This window comes from Chelonia mydas, chromosome 23 (genome assembly GCF_015237465.2).
Source record: "Chelonia mydas isolate rCheMyd1 chromosome 23, rCheMyd1.pri.v2, whole genome shotgun sequence".
Lineage (NCBI taxonomy): Eukaryota > Metazoa > Chordata > Testudines > Cheloniidae > Chelonia > Chelonia mydas.
Window position 1 is genome coordinate 10,199,140 of NC_051263.2, and position 8,688 is coordinate 10,207,827.

General features: G+C 53.2%; 1 long non-coding RNA gene across 1 annotated transcript; it reads left to right on the top strand.

Annotated features, from left to right (window-relative positions):
- Positions 1-2,694: 2,694 nt before the first annotated feature.
- Positions 2,695-6,937, top strand: LOC122463680. Its single transcript, XR_006287265.1, has 3 exons — positions 2,695-3,543; positions 4,996-5,052; positions 6,922-6,937. It is a non-coding gene; the product is annotated as an uncharacterized LOC122463680 (long non-coding RNA).
- Positions 6,938-8,688: the final 1,751 nt, after the last annotated feature.

Sequence of the window (8,688 nt, forward strand, 5' to 3'; positions counted from 1 at the left end):
AAGCCCAGGCTGAGCTGTGGTCAGGAAGCGAGTTGGTGCGACTCTGGAGACACGTGCTGCTGGTGCAATGCACAAACACAGAGACCCGGCCGCAGGCCAACCCTGGACTGTGGTCACTGTATTACCAGAGGCATCTCCAGTGCAGAGTTGCTCCCCCCGCCCCTTCCGGGCCCGGCTTTGCTCGCAGCTCGTAGCCCTTTCTACCACGGCACTGAGGAGTATTTTTAACAACACAGACCCGGAGCGAGGCTGCTCCTGTGACACAGAGACCCCTCCTCTGGGGTATCATAGAATCATAGAATATCAGGGTTGGAAGGGACCTCAGGACGTATCTAGTCCAACCCCCTGCTCAAAGCAGGACCAATCCCCAACTAAATCATCCCAGCCAGGGCTTTGTCAAGCCTGACCTTAAAAACTTCTAAGGAAGGAGATTCCACCACCTCCCTAGGTAACGCATTCCAGTGTTTCACCACCCTCCTAGTGAAAAAGTTTTTCCTAATATCCAACAGTAGGTGCAGCCCAGACCCTGAGTCCCTGTGATTCATTCCCTGGTGATACCTAGCCCCTGTCACTGGCTACTCACAGAAATTCCAGAGCCTCTGCCCCCCACAGGAGCAAGGTACCCCAATTTACTGGTTTTACCTTAACCACCCATGCCTGTAAACCACACAGCGCTCATGAGCACTTACAATAAAACCCAGGCAGGGTTATTTAAGAAAGGATAAAGATTGAACTAGAAACAAGAGAAAGTAATGGCAACAAATGGTTCTACCAGAGAACAAAATCATAAACGACAAACCCGGGTCTACACTGATTAAGTTACCTTTCCTAGCTAATAAAGTAGGCTCCCCTTATCTGAATGGGCCATTACCGAGACATATTCTCCCCTGGTGACTAGTTTCTACTCCAAGTCTGGAAATAAATTCATTATTCCTTAAATATTACCCGTACAAACATCTCACAATGATTATGAGTCGTGACAAGTTACTCGCTCTCTGTAGCTATCTTACACATTCCTCTTTATGGATAATATCCTCTAAGATGTATGTTCAGTGTTGTGAGTTTGTCTGAGTTGAGGGTTGTTTGCAAAGAACAAGGAACCCTTTGCCCAGAAGTCTCTGTGTCTCTGCTCTGTCTTTGCCCTTTGGGGCTCTGGGTGTATCCACAGGGCTAGACTGTGAGAAAAATCAGTGTGAGAGGCAGGGTGTTCCTTTAACCTGGCTCTGTCACACCTGGGGGACCCTGTGCCTGTCACATCCAGGAGGCCCTGCCCCTGTCACTCCTGGGGGACCCTGCATCTGTCACATGGGGGAGACCCTGTGCCTGTCATATCTGCATGGAGGGGAGTGGTGGTGTCCTGCATCTGTCACATGGGGGAGACCCTGCGCCTCTCATACCTGGGGGATCCTGTGTCTGTCACATCCAGGGGGGTCCTTCCCCTGTCACACCGGGGGGACCATGTGCCTGTCATACAGGTGGCCCTGCCCCTGTCACATCTGAGGGGCTCTGCCCCATCACACATGGGGGACCCTGCCCCTATCACACCTGGGGATCCTGTGTCTGTCACATCCAGGGGGCCCTGCCCCCTCACACCTGGGGGACCCTGTGCCTGTCATATGGGGGAGGGCTGTCTCTGGGGAACCAGCGTGTCTGACACTCCAAGACACAGCCCATCCTGAGCCTCACAAGAGAAGCATCTGAGAGTCATTTCCATCTTGCCTTAGTGGGGGAGGGCCCCTCTGGCCACAGACACACGTCAGGGCTGCTCCCAGACACACTGCTAGAGCCCACAGCCCATCCAGTTCCTCTGCTCCCCACCCCGTGGTGAGCCAATCCCCAGCTGGTGGAAGTCCATGCTGATGTCGGTGCCGTGTGCCCATTTCCACCAGTCGAGGCTCAGCCCCTGTATTGTTATATTTGTATTGATATTGTCTCAATTGCAACGGTATCTGCACTGGTGTGGGGGCTCCAATGGCAGGGTTAGGGCCAATTAAGTGACTGATCTTTCAATCAAATTCACGTGTCCTGTTGAAGGATTGGGGCCTACAAATCTTGCAATCTCCTTAACTTGGGGTTTTCTGGCTTTTATTTGCTTAACTATCAATGTTAACTTTGCCCCAGAGTAGCTGTGTGTATTGTCAGAGCCGCGGGGACTGCCGCTCACCGCTCTCTTGCTGTCTGGTGCAGGTGCTGGGGTCACAGGCCAGGAGCCCTGCAGCTCCCCTGGTGAGTGAGAGCATAAGAGACGTGGAAGAAGGGGAGACACAGAAAGGAGTGAAACTCCTGACAATGGCAACAAGAGGGCAGATGGGAAGGTGTAGGAGGGGGATGGGTGGGGAATGCCTCTTGCATGATTGCTGCCTGAAATCCTCTTCATCAAACAGTAAATTGGACTTCTCACAGTGCCACACCATAAACATGACTGGAAATGAAGCACACTTGGGCCAGATCCTCAGCAGGTATAAATCAGCGTAGCTCTGCTGACTCCAATGGAGTGGTGCCGATTTACACCAGCCGGGAATCTGGCCCAATGTCACTGGGATACATAGCTAACAAACTTTCCATCTGTAAATCTTGGCAGGCTTGGAGCTAATACAGGAGTGTATTAATGAGACCAGGGTACTGCACTAGACTGAATTAGTCTTAAATCTCCTGCTTTGCACCATATTTATTTTAATTTCAATGAGAAGAGAGACAGCTCGTTGCGTCAGCCAAGCGTGTTTCTCATCTAATTCATCACGGATGCCTAGTTCCCTGCCTGGCAGAGTTAAGTTATCCACCTCTGGTGACTCCCCGCGAGTTAGCCGAGCTCCTGCGAGAACAGCCACACTGCTGTGTCCCCGCTGGCTCTGCACTCGCTCGCACGTGGGGCTGTGGGTTCTGGGGGCCTGTCCCGTCGCTCTGAGCGATGAATTGTGGGAGAGCTTCTCTGTCCTTTCTGGGCACTCTAGGGGAACAGTGGGAGGGCACCGGAGGACTGGTGACACGCAAGTGGCACATGCCTGGATCCACGCTACAGAGGGGTTGTGTTGACAACTGATAAGTTGATCTCACTTGAGTTTTCCCTGTACCCCCTCTTGGACGGGCCAGCTCCAGGTAACAGCACCACCACACTTGAGTTAAGGGATTTTTATGTGGATGGGATTCAAGTTACAGGCACATCGGAGATATAACTTGAGTTAATGCTGCAGTGAAGACAAGCCCTTCGTCTCCTCTCAGAGGCATATTTCAATCTATTCTTTTTGTTGCAGGTGACTTCCCATCTCCTACACTGTCCCTGAGCACCTCTTCAGCTCAGGCGGGGGACCCCGTCTTGGCTCAGTGTTCCCTTCATCCCAACAATGTAGCTGCTCTAGTTATTTTCTGTCAGGATGGCAAACAAATCTCAAGCCAATTGACCACGTCAGGCCGGTCACTGCCTGTATTGACATGACATCTCTGTGCGGAGCTCAGGCCAGTTTCGATGTATGTACCAGTACAGGATCAACCAGAACCAGGTGAACAATTCTCATCTCAGTCTCCCCCGGACCTTGAATGTACCAGGTGAGTTGTTGGACTCCTACACAATGTGAGGAGAGGGAAGGGAACAGCTGGCTGGTGTCAGACATTTTAAAATGTTGTGGGCTTCTGCCACAGGAACCTGTTCATGGCGAGGCAGGTGGTGAGCTGTGATCATTACCGAGCTGGACTGGGATTGTGCACAGCCTGTTAAATCTGAGGGTCTGTCCCAGATCAAGGTGTCAATTGATGAGGCTTTGGATAAAATGGATAAATTAAACAGTAATAAGTCCCCAGGACCAGATGGTCTTCACCCAAAAGTTCTGAAGAAATACAAATATGAAACTGCAGAATTACTAGCTGTGATATGTACCCTATTGCTTAAATCAGCCTCTGGACCAGATGACTGGAGGGTAGCTAATATAATGCTGATTTTTTAAAAAAGGCTCTGAAGGCGATCCTGGCAATTACAAGGTGGTAAGCCTGACTTCGGTACTAGGCCAAATGGTTGAAACTCTAGTAAAGAACAGAATTATCAGACACATAGATGAACACAATATGTAGGGGAGAATCAACACAGCTTTTATAAAGGGAAATCAGGCCTCATCAATGTGTTAGAAGGTCTATAAAGTCATGAATGGTGTGAGGAAAGTGAGTAAGGAAGTGTTATTATCCCTTCACATAACAGAAGAACTAGGGGTCACAAGATGAAATTAATAGACAGCAGATTCAAAACAAACATAAAGTATTTCTTCACACTACATACAGTCAACCTGTGGAACTTGTTCCAGGGAGGTTGTGAAGGCCAAAAGGATAACTGGGTTGAAAAAAAGTATGAGATAAGTTCCCGGAGGTTAGGTCCATCAATGGCTATTAGCCATGATCTGGATGTTTCTAAACCTCTGACTGCCAGTAGCTGGGACTGGATGACGGGGGATGGATCACTCATTAATTGTCCTGTTCTGCTCATTCCCTCTGAAGCACCCGACATTGGCCCCAGTCAGAAGACAGGATACTGGGCTAGATGGACCATTGGTCTGATCAAGTCTGGCTGTTTTTATGTTCTTATTAGATTTCTAACTCCATTTTCCAACCCCACCTCTTGGCCAGTTTCTCTTTCTCATCCACTCATGATCGTTGTGGGCAGGGATTGACATTTATCCTGTCTGTAAAGCTACCAGCTCAATGAGACCTGACCTGGATTTGACCGTCAGGTGCTAGTGCATTATGATTATTAATTATTATTACACCAGCTGGGAATCTGGATCACTGATGTCTATGCAGCGGGGCTGATCTGCACCAGCTAGAGATCTGGCCCATTGACTCCAGTAGAGCGGGGCCAATTTACACCAGATGGGATCTGGCCCAGTGTGTCTGAGGCTCATCTGGAGAGACATGGTCTAGGGATTTGTAGCAGCTGCGTCTCTGGGATGATCTCTGCTTGGCTGGCCACTGAACCGCTGAACGTCCCTGATGTTGTCTGTGTTTTTTGCCCAGGCCAGAAGCTGATCCCGAGCACCGGCCCCAGCCCTGAGGATCCACCGTCTCAGGAAGGTGAGTGACTAGGGTTGCCAACTTTCTAGTTTCAGAAAATTGAACATCCTTGCCCCGCCGCTGCCCCGAAGCCCCTCCCCCTACCCCATCCCTTCCCCACGGCCCCACCCACACTCACTCCATCCCCCCTCCTCCGGTCTCTCACTCTTCCCCACCCTCGCTCACTTTCACCAGGGCTGGGGCAGGGGATTGGCGTTTGTGGGGGAGTGAGGGATCCGGCTGGAGGTGTGGGCTCTGGGATGGGGCTAGGGACGAGGGGTTCAGGGTGTAGGAGGGTGCTCCAGCCTGGGACCAAGGGGTTCGGAGTGCAGGAGGGAGCTCTGGGCTGGAGCAGGGGGTTGCGGTGTGGGGGGAAAGATGAGGGCTCCAGCTGGGGTGCGGGGTCTGGGGTGGGGCTGCGTATGAAGGGCTTGGGGTGTATGAGGGGGCTCTAGGTTGGGGCCAAGGGGTTCGGAGTGTGGGAGAGGGGTGTGGAGTCCTGGAAGGAATTCGGGTGTGGAAGGGAATGTGGGGTGCAGGCTCCAGGAGGGAGTATGGGTGTGTGAGGGGGCTCTGAGTTGTTGCAGGGGGTTGGGGCCCGGGAGGGGGCTTGGAGTGCAGGCTCTGGGTGGCTCTGGCTGGTGTGGTTTGTGGGGGTCTGGGAGGCATTGATGTCAGGTGGCCCCTTAAATAGCAGCCACACCAGCACTGCCCTGGCATTTCCCGGGTGTCAGAGGCTGCTCTAACAGCCATGAATCCTGGACACCTGGCTCGGTGAGGACAAAAGTTTTTCCTGTTCTCTGGAATGGGGCGGGGGAGGGGGTTGAGAGAATTCCCCGCTAGTGACACACCCACCCCACTGCTGCCCCTGGCTCGCTCCTCCCCCAGCATAGTGCAAATCACAGCAGCTCTAGGGAGAGAGCTGATGCAGGCCCCCCTCCTCCTCCTGCCATTTGCAGTGGCCCCCAACCCCTCTCCTTCATTCTCACCCACAGCCCAGCTGCTGGCTGGGGCCTCCACACTCAGCTGCTGCCCGACTCTGTTCGGACCCGTTCCCAAGCAGAGCAGCCCAATTTTACCCCATGCTTCCACGCAGCCCATTCATCCCCGGGAGGAGAGTGACCTGCCCACAGCCCCTTACCTACTGGCCGCATGGTCCCGAGTTGAACCCAGCACAGTAGCCCCACAGGGAGCAGGTTGTGGGACCCAGGACAGGTGGCTGACCCCTCCTCTCTCAGCTCCCAACAGCTGGGGAGCAGTGGGCCGGGTAGGGAGGGTGCTGAAGGCACTTCCTAAAGGCCACAGTGCCCGCTCTGCAGGGAACCCCTGGCCACCGCAGAGGCTGCTGCCGGGGGTTAACCCTGCTGGCCCCAGCCTGCAGCCAAATGCCTTTCCCAGCCCCTCCGCTGGTATCCACCCCCTGCCAGCGGGGGCTCGCACCGCCCCTGAGCTCCACAGAGAGAGCTGCTGCAGGCCCCCTCCTCATCCCCCTGCCGCCAACCAGACTTTTAACGGCCCAGTTGGCAGTGCTGACCGGAGCCGCCAGGGTCTCTTTTCGAAAGAGAAAACCGGATGCCTGGCAACCCTAAGAGTGACTGTGTTCAGGCCTAATCCCCCCAGCGCTCAGCACGCTGAGATCAGGTTGGGTCTGAGCTCTCAAGAATCTCACCCTGATTCCCTGACCCACAGCCCATCGGCATCCCTGGGACCCTGGCACTGAGTCCAGTGGGCCGGGCTTCTCCTATGTTCAGAAGTGGGAGGAGGTGTCCTGTTCTAGGCCGGTCCTTGAGCAGCCCCTCTCCAATCTGCCCCACAGCAGGGTGTGTGGGGAGGGGAACAGCACATATAGAAGCGTCCGCAGCTGAGGGAGACCCATCTGTCTCCCCACAGCCATTCCCCCCTCTCACTCTGCAGCTGGCAGGATCTCCTATTAAAGCAGCTTCTGCGTCGTTGCAGCGATGGGAGAGGAGGCCGAGATGGGACCATTTTACACCCCATGGCCAAAGCACCCGGCAGCTTGGGAAAGTGGAAAGAGCCTCCCCTGTGGGCTGGGAGCTGGGGGTGGGGAGAGTTCATGAATCCCCGTTCTGCACTGTTACAAGAAGGAGGAACCGGGATGGAACCAGAGGACCCCCGGAGGGCTGACTGGAATCCACCCAACAGCCTCAAGAATGGGAGAACCAAAGAACAAGATAGCATCTAGCAGCACGGAGCCGTCAGGAATGTCTATTCGACACTGGTGAGGCCTCATCTGGAGTACTGTGTCCAGTTTTGGGCCCCACACTACAAGAAGGATGTGGATAAATTGGAAAGAGTCCAGCGAAGGGCAACAAAAATGATTAGGGGTCTAGAGCACATGACTTATGAGGAGAGGCTGAGGGAGCTGGGATTGTTTAGTCTGCAGAAGAGAAGAATGAGGGGGGATTTGATAGCTGCTTTCAACTACCTGAAAGGGGGTTCCAAAGAGGATGGCTCTAGACTGTTCTCAATTAGCAGATGACAGAACGAGGAGTAATGGTCTCAAGTTGCAATGGGGGAGGTTTAGATTGGATATTAGGAAAAACTTTTTCACTAAGAGGGTGGTGAAACACTGGAATGCGTTACCTAGGGAGGTGGTAGAATCTCCTTCCTTAGAGGTTTTTAAGGTCAGGCTTGACAAAGCCTGGCTGGGATGATTTAACTGGGACTTGGTCCTGCTTTGAGCAGGGGGTTGGACTAGATGACCTTCTGGGGTCCCTTCCAACCCTGATATTCTATGATTCTATGATTCTATGAATGTGCTATCTGCTGATTGATTCAGCAACAGCATGATGAAGCAATTCCCGTAGACTGGCATAGGAAGAAATTCCAATAAAAATAGACTCTAAAAAGTGAGAACTTTGGGGTCTGATTCTGCAAACCAACTTCCAGGAGCATCAGATGAGCATCTGACAAGGCTCTGCTCCCTCCTCATGTCCAGGCCACCTGGCCAGTGGCTTGGCAGGAGCAACTCTAAGGCTGGTAACTATGATAACAACCTTGCAGAACCTGTGTGTGTGTGTTTGTAGGAATGAATGTGTGAATAAATATGAGATTGAATGGAATGTTATAGCTATAAACTAACTGCTTACTATGATTCTTTCTGTATTCAATAAATGTGGTATTTTGCCTTTTTCCCTTTAATGAGATCCTGCTGTTTTTATTTATTGGTATAACAACGGAAGGTCCCTCCCATGACCCTGGTGGGGAAGGACAGGCTCTAAAGCCTTGGCGAGGCCAGAGCAAGTCTGGGCTGGGGCTTCCATGGCTGGGGAGTCACAACTGGCTGGTCTGTGACTCGCCTGCCTGCCCATTGTGACACGCCCTGCTGGCTGGCACAGCCTCATCCCCTCATGCCAGGCTTGGCTCTGGCAGAGCGAGAGCTGGCAGTGCTGCTGGGGAACGCTGAGCCAGCAGTTCCAGCTCCGCCACCGGCAGCAGAAAGTGGGTGGCCCATTTAAGCGCAGGCTTCTGCCCCACTCCTGACCAGGTAGGAGAATCTTCTATGTGTCCACCTCTGCTTTTCATTGCATCGCAACCACCCCGAGGCTTCCGAGGCTCCTGGCTGGGTGGCGCAACGTCTGCCAAGTGCCCCGGTGCCGGCCGTCTAGCCTGGTGCCAGTGAGGAAGTGGGCAGTG